Source organism: Rhyacophila brunnea, unplaced genomic scaffold (assembly GCF_057557595.1).
Source record: "Rhyacophila brunnea isolate RB1 unplaced genomic scaffold, BYU_Rbru_1.0 scaffold_16, whole genome shotgun sequence".
NCBI classification, from domain to species: Eukaryota; Metazoa; Arthropoda; class Insecta; order Trichoptera; family Rhyacophilidae; genus Rhyacophila; species Rhyacophila brunnea.
The window spans coordinates 8,011,352-8,026,125 of NW_028232816.1; the positions used below are offsets into that span (position 1 = coordinate 8,011,352).

General features: G+C 34.0%; 1 protein-coding gene across 3 annotated transcripts in view; it reads right to left on the reverse strand.

Moving 5' to 3' along the window:
- Window positions 1-14,774, reverse strand: part of fdl (beta acetylhexosaminidase fused lobes) — a 259,655-nt gene that overhangs the window by 193,259 nt on the left and 51,622 nt on the right. The window contains exon 1 of one of the 3 annotated variants that reach the window (XM_085943752.1): window positions 9,894-10,012. The exons of the other annotated variants lie outside the window; for them this stretch is intronic. The gene's annotated coding sequence lies outside the window, so the exon portion shown is untranslated. Of the gene's footprint in view, window positions 1-9,893; window positions 10,013-14,774 lie in introns of those variants that run through there. 3 annotated transcript variants of the gene reach the window in all.

Below are 14,774 nucleotides of genomic sequence, written 5' to 3' on the forward strand. Positions count from 1 at the left end.
GAAAAATCTACTTATATATTATATTTAAATTCAATTACATCAAATATCCTCAGTTATTCAGTGGGTAGGTATTTATTAACATTAATATTAATTAATGGAAAATTCAAACAGTCAAAAATGTACGCTCACATTTCTTTGAGATGGTTTCAGTGATTCCTTACATAGTTAGGAAACGCCCAAAGTATTTATCTAATTACGCGAACGCCGTTCAATTTAATTTATCGTAGGTATCACACGAAGCACACCAAGCGTTCTCCCGTACAATATTATTAATTATTATCTAATTATTCATCTATGCGAAATATAATAATAAGTACGTTATTTCTATTATCACTTATTCGTTCCCTTACACGCTCGCATAGTATGTATTATCTAGACTTATTAATTATTATCTATATCTCCACCTATACTATTATTTCATTAGTTAGTCTCCTGGCTTCCAAGTGTGAAGAGACGGAGCAATGAGCACGCGTTGCTGAACGTTCAGGCGTGCGTATCCAATAACGAATACTTTACTAGCTAACCAGCGTCTGTGCTTACATACTACTTATTACAAATAAACAAATAGATTCCATTCCATAGAAGATGCTTTTAAATAGACTCATTATAACTGTGAAATCAGCGCCGATGTTGTCTTTGTTTACGTGCGGTTTCATCGTAAGGTTAACTGTACTTTTGTTTGCTATAATAAGGATTAGTATTTTAGTATTGTACGCAATCACTGTGATATTAACCCGATTCGCGGCTCAACCAACCGTAGGTATTAAATGACGTAATTCATTATGAAAAAATGCTAAGTAAAATATGATCTTCCTGATCAGGGCTCAGGGATCAGGATCTCCGCGGATCATATACGTTCGTGGAATTCGTGAAGGGTTGTCCCAGAATTTTTTTCCCGACCATGTCCGATCCTAATAAGATCATATGGGCCTCCGCAGAGTGGAGGTTTGTATTAAGTGATTTTGTTTTTACGAGAAATGGATGTCAGCAACTTGCTCAACCTATTAGGTCCATACTCTGACTCATACACAAAATGAAAAACAATATGTGTACTTGTCAGACCCGAGATTCGAGCTTGGGACCCACGACGCTATAGGCCGACAATTAAGCCGCGCGGCCACCGGAATTACTTATTAAAAACACTTGTTTTCAATAGATTTAACGCCGTTATGATTTTAGCTTAGATTTTTTTTTAAATATTTAAGTGCTAATAGTGAATAGTTAACAGCAGTGCAGGGAAAACGTTGTAACATCAATTATCTGCTCATATTGTGTTTTTTTTATAGCTGTTAAAATTGTCGTTCTTCAAAATATACTTTTTTATCATCTATTAGTTCATTAACATACTGCCAAAGCCAGCTATTTCACTATTTAAATGGTGTTATAATAAATTGTAAATACTGATATATAGATATATATTATTTAAACAACAGGTTATTGCAAATTGTTTTACTCCAACAAACACAAAACGACGCCATTGTATCGTCGGAGATGGATGAACCCAAGACGGGCCAATGGTTTTAGAGACAAGGATTATATAAACAATTTTTTATGTTCCATCTCTTATTATTTGTCCAATCAACTTTTCTGATTGCAGTCATTAGTATGAAAAGCAGTATATGTGACTCTAATAGAAGGGCAAAATAAATTATCCAATTCCAACCTCTGTATATACACACCGCATAACCTGCACTCACGTGGAACAAAATATGTAATGTCTAATACGAATTTTTTTAATACGAATCGGACATATTTCACTGCCACACCCCAGGATTCGGAATTGCCTGATGATTGTTTAATATCCATTGAAACGTAACGGGGAGGTATTCATTGCGGGCCATAAAAGTCAGGGGGACCGTAAGGTTATAAAAGGTTGGCGAGCGAACTGTTCCGCTGGGTGATTTCGCAGGACGGACGGCCTTTCGACATGACAGCAGAGAAAACTATAGTTTTACCGCTATGTGCTTAAGATAAGGAGTAAAGCAATCGACGATCTAAAATAATATTTCTTTCTATGTGAAAGATGAAAACAGAGAGTAATAGAATGTTTTTCATATTATGAAAAATATTAATACAAGATAAACGAATGAGCGTACATGGCATCTATATAAATTTGTATAAATTCTAGCTATCCACCAAAAGCATTAGTCAATGTAGGTACGTACTGTTCAATAAGGTACTACGACACAAGGGGGGTCTGACAGGGCTCTAGCCTGGGGGCGCGGATCAGGAGGGGCCCGGCGAGGCGAGTCCACCAGATAAGTGTGATAAACACACATCACAAATTTGCTTAATAGTAAAAAACGTCGCCTGCTTCCTTCAATAATGTTATTATTTAAAATAATGTAGTTGTATGATAAATAAATATAAAAAATTTAATTGTGTATCGATACTCGACAACTCCATGATTCAAATGGCTGTATTAAAATATGCAAAAAACACTAAATATACACATTAATTTTACCACGTATACCATTTTGGAAAACGCTACTGTAGACGCTGCCTTTATCCTTAGCGATAGGTAGGGGGCCCCGCCAAAGATCCTAGCCTGGGGGCCCGGTTCAGGGTGTGGGGCTATGCTTTACAGACAACCCCGTGCCGAGGGTGGTTGCCGACCGGATGTCAACCCAAAAAAAACGATACTCTACAAAATCCCCCATCAGTCACATATTGACCTAAATATCGGAGTGCTGGGTCTAGCTAAAAAAAAATATGAAAGAAAGCTGAATATAAGCGAAAAAATAAAAAGACGAACTATACCTACGCGCTATACTGTAATACTCATAATGTCTCAAACATCAAAGCGAGTGACTTCGTGAGACAAGAATTGTCTCAAGTTTGGAAGACACTCAACCACCAGAAAGATAAGATAGTGTAAGAAGCTTACGACAGACATAAGACAGTGCAGACTTTTCCTGGAGGTAACTAATACCCAAATTGAGATGCAGTGCGGATAATAAATAATGACGGTAGATAGCACACATAACAAAATTTCAAAGTTTTTGTCTAATCCCAGATTCCTCTGAAACCACGTCGTATATTATAATGAACCAAACAGTTTTATTAACATCCTAGTTTTTTTTAACCATCTCCGATCCTAATAAGATCATATGGACCTCCACAGAGTGGAGGTTTTGTATTAAGGCTATACCTCAGTTGAGGCATGGTCTAAAAAGATCGTGGCTAGGCGATGCGCGGATTGCGGGTCGCGGGTGCAAATGACGCATGCCGACCGAAATATAATTTGTCACATATATCCAACATGCGTCCATTTAATGTTAAGCACTACGGTGCATGGTTGCAGCATCAGTCCCGTGCGGCTCCGTCTCGGGACGGAATGAGCACTTAAAATCACTTCTTTCAGACACGTTTAAAGCGTCATAGAAAGCGGCCGTGCATATCCACGGCTGTGCATATATGACGGGTGGTGGTGAGAACTTTAATGTTCTATAACAATAATAATAGTCTAGTAATAAGAAGTCTAGTAATAATGATCTAGTAACAATAATAATATATTCATTGACATGTATTCTTTTTAAACTAAATGGGTAACGTTTTTAGTCATCTTTACACGATTTAAGAATCAATACCCCCGTCGCCATCACGAAACAAATTGACGTATTGACACCTCGACGTTCGCTCTCAGACTGCCAGCGAGTCCAAAATTTCGTCGCGCCTATAGTTGAAAATTATTTGCCGTTTCACAGAAGTATCGCCTTAACAGATTTTGTTTTTACGAGAAATGGATGTCAGCCACTTGCTCAACCTATTAGGTCCATACTCTGACGCATACACAAAATTGAAAAATAATATGTATACTTGCCAGACCCAGGATTCGAACCTTGGATCCACGACGCTATAGTCTTAAGCCGCGCAGCCATCATGGCCCATAACAATTAAAAACAAAAAGTAAAACAAATATATAAATTGATGGCAACAAAAGTTAAAGGACAATAACCTTTATTGAGGATATTTTGTTATACGTACCTACCTAATAGAAACATTGTGAGTAAAATTATTTTCTAAATAAATAATGCTGTTTTATGTGTAACAATATTATTTTTATCGCACACGATTCATTAAAAAAAAAGTTTTGCGCTTCCGATGTGACATAACACAACAACATTTTGATATTATGAGCAGATAAACTCAATTAACTACTTGATTGACCCCCACGCATAATTCATTTTTATATGCTAAAAAATTATAGCTGTACAACTGATAATAGTGATATGGATAAGATAAGCAGCATCCGTAGCACGTTATAAACGTCAATAAAAAAACCAGTGTTTCCCAAACTTTTAATACGATATTACCTCTAACCATTAACCACACACCACGCAGTTGACCTATTATTCGTACACGACTGACCAACACGCTCTTAATCCGCCTAGTACGTTAACGCACCTCGTAGTTGTATATAGCAATACAAATATGAACTGTTATACTTGAGGAGCTAACGATTGATTGAATCCAAGTTCGTCCAGGTAATCAAGTTGAGTAAATCAACTTAAAATTTCAATACGCAATAAATAGTACATTAATTTAGGTACTGTAAATTTAAATACGGACAGATTATCATTTCTTTAAGCATATGAAGGAAGACAATTAATTAGTTGAGGCCAAAATACTCTAATTATATAGGTACTTAGAGTAGGGGTTCGGGAATTTCGACGGGAATTCTCGAGAAATTTTCGAGATTTTCCATCCCGAATCTCGAGAATTGAAATTTTTAACATTTCGGGAAATCCCGGATCTCGAGAATCTTTTCTCGCGATCCAGGATTTCTTTATTATCAAATATTAATTGAAAAAACGATTTTAGGTATATATGAAAAAATTGGACAGAAAACACGAAACGTTCAAAGACTGATCGGGGTATTTCAATTATTAAACCAACGTCGATTCAAAATGACCGCAATTTTTGCAACACCAAGGAATTTTGTGTTTCAAAAGCGTACGCGATTGTCAGACGCAGCGATTAACAGTCTGTGTTTTTTGAAATTCCATTTTAATAGGTAATGCTTTGAATTATTTTTGTTTTCCCCCTTTTCCGAATCTCGAGAATTCAAAATTTCATCATTTTGGGAAATCTCGAGATTCAGATTTTCTCGGGAAATACCCAAGTCTAGGTACGATGTTATATTCATATAATTCGTGAAATGTAATCCAATGTTAGCAATAAAATGCTTATTAATTTTCATGTAAAGCAGTTATTATACTGGATTCACTCTATAGTGACACCATGATGTAGGAATATGCTAAAAGCGTTTTGCATGTTTGGTATCGCTTGGCTACAACGCGCGTTTCAATACTAGCAAACAATAACAAAATAATTTTGAATCGCTTTTATCGTAGCCATGGTGCCACTGAAGAAAGATTCCAGTATAAACGGTTGAATCTGTTTTCATATGGGGTTATGCAAAAACTTTTCCTAACTGATTTTTTTTTACTAAAATGTCAGTTGTATAGCTTTAATCGTGAGATTCCTAATGTGTTATTGAACAGTGATAAATCACCTGATCGGCACATCTTGGCTGTCGTTGAAAACTCGCTTCGGCTATATCTGTGTTTTCTACGAAAAACAAGTTCAACCACGCGCCCCGCTTTAGCAAACCCCCAGGGTAATCGCACCAAAGTTTGTGAAACAATGTATACATATTAAAAAATTCTTTCATGAATAAAATCACCGAATTATTATGTTTTAATTTATTATAATAACAAGATAATTTCTGAGTCGCGATCAGTCAAAAACTCTATACACCGTGCATTAATGAATTGCAATCTAACCATGTAAATTAATTGTGGCCATGTTTCCGGGGCAAGGAAACGAACTTGAAAAATGAGAGGGAGGGAAAGAATGGTTGTCCACTCACCGAGCGACATGTCCAGCTCATTGCCATTTCACCTTCTTAGCGACTTCTATATTATGTAGATAAATTTAATTGCGACCACGTGGAAATTTTTGTAATTAGGTATTATATGCACCCTCCTCTAAATTCAATTTTACTTGGTAGCGTTAGCCTGTTTAGTGGAAGATAACCATAAGAGGACAGCTCTTTAATTATTTTTGTCTGTCGCTAAAAGCTCAGTAATTAAATTATGTATGCAGTTTTTTTTCCAAGAAAGGGATATAATGAAATACCTAATAAATATCCATAGCAAAGCATTAAAGACTTAGAAAAGTGTAAAAAAGCTCCAGTTATATAAAATGTATAGTTCGAAAGCAATCGAGAGAATGAAAACATTTAATTTATAAAGCAAGAAAGGACAACCCTTTTATTACACCATATACATAAATAACAATACTTTGCCACGTAGATAGGGGTAAGTTTCTGTGCTTACACACTGTGTATATGCGAATGTCTTAGTATTCGTAAGGTAAATACCATCGCAAATGTTCACAGCAGGTACATTTAATCGATTTGATATTTTTTCTCCAATTAAGTACAAGTGTAAATTAGTACTTAGTTCTAAAAGTCACCGTAAGTATATATGTAACCTGATGTTGTACCCGGTGAATAGGTATATAACGTATCCTCAATTCGTCAACTTTCTTCATCAAAAACCTAGGGTCGATCCATTATACTGGCTGATTGAAGGCCTCCCCTATCACCTTCCCCATTTTGGGTCCATCCTGGGATATATTGTTATAAATAAATCATAATATAAAACAATTGAAATGTCTGTGCTTTAGAAATATTTGCCTTTTTATCAGTGTTTTGATTATTTCATTATACCTACCTACCTAAGCATAATTTAAAAATTTTGTTGATTCTGAAATTTGAAGAAACTTGCGCAGCTAACTTAGTACCAATTTAGTATGGCTTAACTGTCGATATCTAAAAGGCATAAAGCCCACCAAAGTGGCGCTCGGTGCGCTCTCTACGAAGTAGGCCGCCTCCCACCCACGCATTACCCTTCACCTATGTAATAAGGGGATCAAGGAGCACAAAATAATTATTATTATCAGCGTCTCTCATAACAAAGCAATAAAAATATTATATTATTTCTCGGGGCTTGTAATTAATATTCACGATGACATCATTCTACCAGCGAAATATCGGCACGCAATAACTAAACAAAGGGTTCACTGTTATTAAATAATGCCTTCTCGCCCGTCTATCGACGACGCTTCCAGAAGCGTGATTTTGCTTGCCGTGTTCAATGAATGGACTACGTTGTATTTTCGTTAATTCGTATCGCTGAGAAGCCAAAAAACGATGAATCATGGGGCAGGCGGGCACAATGCGTCGTCAAATCCAGTATGCGCTGGCGTATTTGATTACGTTGTATTTTCGATGATATACGCGCCACTTGTGAAATTTTGCGCGAGAGCCCCACTCGCTGCGTTAAGTGGGTTTTACGCCAAACGGTTCAGAAGTCAAGTCAAAACTTCAAGAAAATAACGGACTTGCAACAATTCAGTATATAATTAGGGAAAATGGGTCAGATGACAGCGGCGGAGTGATGAGGTTGTCTGCTGGTATAGTGGCGAGAGCCTCGTCCAACCATTGTCGATGCGCGGCAAGTCAAGCTACCGATACTGAAGAAGTGTCCAAAAGTACAGCCCGAATATTCAGAGCGGCTTCAATCGTTGTATATTATTTACTCATCGTGTTCCTATATCTGTCTATTTTTATCTCCGTATTTCACACGGGCGAAACGACTGGCGATCACTAGTTAAATTATACAAGACAAATCTATTATTATTACTACAATTTGTACTATAATTTACATACAAAAAGTAACATAGTCATCAAACATAATAGCAGTATAATATAATGTCATATAGATACCTACTCATGTATAAATAATTGATAACATTGAAAAACTAACGAGTGAACTATTATTATATACCGCAAGGACGATGGTAATTTTTGTTCTAAAAAATAATAATTGCTAATCGGTTGGTTGCAAAGAGTGAACGCTTAAAAATAAATTTTGTCCACAATAACTATAATTAGTGCAACACAAAATTTAGTAAATACATAAATGATAAATTATGTATTTAGTGATAATTATTATATTTTTCTTAGCAAGGCCATGTTGGCAAAACGAAGAGGCAATATTAGATACGTTTTGCAAAAAATATGAATGCCTTCGTTTATTTATAATATTATAAAGAATATGTATATGTAGTATATACTATATTATGGATAGGAAATATGAGATATATTTTCTAACTAATTGAGAACGCCGTGTAATTGATTGTTCAGGATTATCATATACATTTTGATTCACTACATCGATATTTTCAGCAGTAAGTTTACGTTTTTGACGGGTTAGATCCACAAAATATTACACTTTGACTGAAATTTTTCAAATAAATTACGAATAGCAAGTTCTGTAGGTCGATTATTTTCACCATAAATATCACGTAGCTCGAATAGATTAATTATCGTTGTAATAAGTTTTAACAATTCGTATACGCTGTACCTACAACTGTATATCTTTCCATGATGATTGCCAAACAATACTGGACACAAATGTCAATTTTGGTATGAATCAGAGAAAAATGTCTGCTATGTTTTGAATATCTATAGTACCTACCTACCTACCTACTAATTTACCCTATACATACAAGACAAAATTGATGGTTATAGATCGTAATAGGGACTATTATGCCGCAATGAAGTCTGCTGCTGAAATATATAAAGATGGCCAGCGAATATATATTTTATGTCGAGTCAAGGAAATTTGAAAAAGTGGGATGCAAGACTGATAACAAAAGGAGAATAGCAATGGTAAAAAATGCTATTTCGACACTGCAACCAATTTTATGAAATAGGTACGACTAAAATGCGTCTAGAGTCTGTATTCTGTAAGCTGGCGTTCACGTCACGTCGTTTGCAGACGGAAAGCATTGTGCCATCGCGTTCGACTGTTGTAAGTTTTGAATGGGAGGGAACGAGAGGGAATGCAGTGCTGAATGCTGAAGCGGGGGAGGTGCGGGGGAAACCGCACGCCAGCTTGTAGAAGACAGACTCTAGTAAGATATCTTGTCTTCCTAATTTGTATATGTATATAGATATATACCTCTGAGACTTCGACGGTAAACGCAAGAGAAAGGATGAGGCTAGACACTCAACTCAACAATCAACCCTGGAGAAACTGATCTGATGTTGATGGTGATGAACTCGAAACACCAGTGAACATTATCAATTATTTAAATGTGAAGTAAGTAGTAGGTATTAATAAAATCAAAATTTGCATACTCGAAAAATTATACGTAAATGTCATAATACATTTTAGTAGATAAAGATTTAAATTTGTTTATAAAATGCATGGTCGGTAAACACTTAAAATTATATAAGAATTAATAAAATTATTATCTGACTATGTGATTTTATATAGATAAAAATGACGAATAATAATTAATTATGACAAGACTATTTGATAAAAGAATAGCATTGCAATTTTTAATATCAAGCAAGAAAATAATAACATGGTAATAATAAACTGCCTACATGTCATATTTTTATAGTCAAAATCATATTATATTTTGATAAAACTTTCTATAATGAATAATGACAAATCGCTTGGGAAATGGTGATTTTATAACCAAAGCGCATTAAAATGATACAAAATATACGGAAAAGATTGTCAATAAAAGAGTTATACTCAGTTACGACAAACCAAGCACGATTACAATCAAAAAATCGATCACAAAACTAATGATAAATGAGTATGAGCACGAACTAAACGTATTACCGTACGCAAAACCTATGGGGAAAATCGTACGAAATCAAAACACAGACTGACAGTTGGCTGGGAAACATAACCTCAAATTTTTCGGGCGCACCTCGCAAGGGTAGGAAAAGCCGGTAGGGGAGTACGGAGTTGTTTAGTCACAGGGCGGTGGTAAATTGATATTAATTGGATTTCACTCACGTTTCAACATCGTAGATCACCCGTTTGGGAACACTATTGCCCGGATAAAAGCTATTATTTTGGTCACATTAAAAGAAAATCGTACGTCCGGATCGGTGTGAACATCGCGCGGTTGTGGTGCGGACTGCGAGCATGCTCTTGTGACGTCTCAGCCGTCGCTAACCGATGTCCCAAGAGCATGAACATGGTTATATTATATTTAAAAAAAAAATTACTACCAGAGGTCATAATGATTCAACATTATAATGACATGCCTATTGTTATTATAAATGCTTGAATTACTTCTTGGTGGAATTCATTACATAAAAAAACTTAAAAACATGCTTTTATCGGCATATTTTTTTATAAATATTAGGACCAGTTTCATATTGTGTAATCATTTTCTATATACACAAATAATAAATCACCTACAATATATTAAGATGCTAAGGAATATAATTAGCTTTTACTAAATTTGAAATAGCACTTCAAATGCATAGCCCGATTGAGATGGACGTGGGTTCAAATCCAATTCGGTAGGTACATTTTTTTCCAGGATTTTTTTCTAATTATTGATTTTTCTAATTATTGATGTTTCTAAAGTTGTTCAAAATTATATCAGTACTATGAGATAATTTTGGTCAAATGAAGATTGCTGATAATAAATTCCAACTCATTCCATAAATACTCTCAAGTGACATTTAAATCGTCGAAAAAATATACAATTTTCTATTTTATATAACTCGATCGACCATTTGCTTCAAATGCCGTGACTTCTTTAGAATACTGAGTTTATTCATGTATTTAATTGAAATGCTAGCAGCGTTCACACGTATAGAAATAACAAAATGCAATAGTAAGCCACAAACTTCATGTTGGAGCCATATATTTCTCCAGACAATTTAAATCAGTAATAACTATTGACAATCATTTTTTACGCATAATAACCTAACAGATGGTGAAAAGAAAGAAGAAGTACCACCACAACGAGCGTGTACAATGCATCGATCGCACCGTAAGAATTGAATCGTGAAAATGTAAAAAGCGTGTTCCTACATTCAGTTATAATAAACCCATTCCTTAAGGGGGGACATGCTCGTCGAAGGTCAAAATTGAGTTTTTATTGTATATTCAAACCATGATCCTGGACACTCCTTAAACGTTGTAGATGATCTATTTATATAATTTTGAAGCCTTATTATTCTTTATAGTTATTTTAAACATTTGATGACTGCATGAAGTATTTTTGTTACATAAAATAGTATTCTTTTAAACCTCTCGCTCTAATGTTTTAGAATATAGTCATATTTCGGTACATAACTGTGCAGTGGTGTTAAGATTTTTTACATTTATTAATTTTTAAACGCATTTATAAAACCATTAGCATAATTTATTACGAGATAATTTTTGTAAAATATTCACGATAAAAAATTATTTTGATAATCTCTGTGATCCCAAATTTGACAAGAATTAGGCATTTTATTATTCAAAAAATCGGCAAGATTAACACATTTCAAGATGATTCTAAAGATATTTATTATAAGCTATGTCTTTGACCATTCAAGTGTGATAAACATCTTATGAATAATGATTGCTTTATAATAATTATTGACCTAAGAATAAGGTAGTGTTTTTTTGAAATACGCCATTTCTTTTGTCATTCCCTAGTAGTTAAGCTACAACATACGGCCGTAGCCATAAATTGACAAACTATAATTAAAGTAGGGAGTAAAATGATATTGACGCGCGTGTTTGAACATGTACCGTTTAAAAAAAAATTAAAAAAAATTCGGTTAGGTACATGTTCAAACACGCGCGTTAACATAATTTTACTCCCTACTTTAATTATAGTTTGTAATTTTATGGCTACGGCCGTATGTTGTAGCTTAACCACTAGGGAATGACAAAAGAAATGGCGTATTTCAAAAAAACACTACCTTATTCTTAGGTCAATAATTCTTATAAAGCAATCATTATTCATAAGATTTTTATCACACTTGAATGGTCAAAGACATAGCTTATAATAAATATCTTTAGAATCATCTTCAAATGTGTTAATCTTGCCGATTTTTTGAATAATAAAATGCCTAATTCTTGTCAAATTTGGGATCACAGAGATTATCAAAATAATTTTTTATCGTGAATATTTTACAAAAATTATCTCGTAATAAATTATACTAATGGTTTTATAAATGCGTTTAAAAATTAATAAATGTAAAAAATCTTAACACCACTGCACAGTTCTGTACCGAAATATGACTATATTCTAAAACATTAGAGCGAGAGGTTTAAAAGAATACTATTTTATGTAACAAAAATACTTCATGCAGTCATCAAATGTTTAAAATAAATATAAAGGATAATAAGGCTTCAAAATTATATAAATAGATTATCTACAACGTTTAAGGAGTGTCCAGGATCATGGTTTGAAAATACAATAAAAACTCAATTTTGACCTTCGACGAGCATGTCCCCCCTTAAGATGTTTTCAAATTAAAGACCTCGTCGTATCACTTGAATTGTATTGCATCACTCGTAGTAGTAGGTAGTTTCCCCTTACCATCTCGCAGTATGCTCTTTGCACTGCAGGATAATAGTTTGGCGATGAGTGCAATATATGAATAGAATAAGACAAAAACACTAGTGGGTATTTAAGAGCATACATAAGTGAAACGGCAAATAATTTTCAACAATAGGTCGGACGAAATTTCACATTTGTCGCCAATCGCCCAGCGGCAATCGAGGTGGGAGCACGTCGAATTTTTTTGTGATGGCGTCGTAAGAATATATTTTTATATCGTGTAAAGATGACTAAAAAACGTTACCTGTACTCGAAAAAGAAAACATGGAACGAATATATTATTATTACTAATATAACAATAAAAATAACACTAAATGGACGCATGTTGAATTTTTATGACAAATTATGTTCCGTTCAGCAGGCGTCATTAGCACAATCCGCGCGTCGCATAGTTACGATCTTTTTAGACCATGCCTCATTAATTGTAACGCCTCAGTGTCTTCACCAAATTTAATGTAACACGTGTGTTTAAGTTGATGATTGACAATGGAAGAGCGTGGTGGATCACTGTCAGTTCGATACTGGCTAGTAGATCATAGCCTACTTTAAGTTGGCTATTCTTAAATTACAATGATGAAAATATTAATTAATCTGGGTAGCTGTCCTTTTATTCAACGTCACATAATATGAAAAAATGAAATAACTCAATAATATTTTAATGAATACACCATATCATAGACGGCACGCAGGCCATCGATATTCACAACTGTTTCACGAGCCTCTAGGTGCGGAATATTGTTTGGATGCATTGTGACTTGTGAGCGAATTTTTTCATGCACTCTGCCCAGACTTGACGCCGCACCTCTGACTAGACAAATAGACGACTGATCTAGACACTACTTAAACATGGCAGAGATGCTAAATATATTACAAAACGTTTCACAGAGCGGTGATCTTTTGAATGACGTCACTGATATTTCTAACACCTTGGCCATGACAAGAAAAGGCAAGAAATCTGTACATATAATATTGATTTATCATTATAGCAATCATGTCTATGTATTTATAATCAACGTCGTTGATTTTTAAATTGGTTATGGGATATTTTAAAATATCATTAAATTTGGTACACACTTAATCTAAGGTATACACCTAAATAATAATATATTATTGTATTTATATCCGTTCCCAGTGAAGTATGCATTTATAGCCATCGCGTTGAGTGTATCTTGTCAAAATTAATGTTGGAAGATGAAGGATTGAACAATGTATATACTCGAATAGTAAAAATCGAATTGGGACGACAATGCTATTAATTATTATATACTAACTACTAAAGCCAAATGTTCAAATCAATATGGTAGGTATATATCGTTAAATACAAACTTTGCTTTATTTTAAAATGAAATCTACCCATAATTTGGTATTTACCACAATATTTTTAAATTGTTAAATTCGACACTTGTTTCGCTGACATAATACACTATCAATGAATTATTAGTAGGTATACTTAGTAACTTAAACGTTGGACTTGTATAATGTAATTTTGGGAATCCCATGATGTAGAGATATGAATTCAATTAGCGAAATTTTAAGTCCCAATTATTCCCACCCCTCAAAATTTTCCAATGAAAAACTGCAACCCCCTTGAAAATTTCATAGGTTGTCTCTTTCTCGCATTATATAGGTAGGTACTTAGCTATTTTTCTCCTTCTACCCCACAGCATTGGCAATAGGTAGAGTATATACTTCATAACTTTGCACTTCGGCTCTAGGATGAAAATGATGTTATATAAATTATTCTAAAAATCTTTTTTTACTTATATTATCTATTTATTTTCTTATTTTATTTACATATATTAATACAAATGAATTTCATTGATTTAATTTAATGCGAAGTAATCAGAGAAAGAGGCGTATCGTGTAGTAAAAAGTGCAAAAAAAGTGAAAAGTTATAAAACGTAACGTACTAAATCAAACATAAAAAAATGTCAGTACCCACTTAAAGATTAGGCTATGTGAGTGAGTTACATGTCGTATTATATTTTTTTTATATAATAATATAGACGTTATGGTGAATGTCAAAGGAAACAAAACATTTTATTACATATTAATATTACAATCTAGTAATCGCTAAATTTATTGAATAAAACTCAGTGGCTTCTCTTTTTAACAAATTGTGGAAAATGTATAACTATTATTTCTTAAATATTGAACTGCCAGGTAAAAAGTAACTACTAAAAAGTAGTACTATCACTAATACATACTAACTTATTACAAATATTCAACACAACTAAGATTTAAAATTACTAAGTTAACTGATTATTCAAGAGAAAGATTACGACGTTGTACGTATTCCTGATTCTCTATAATAATTAACA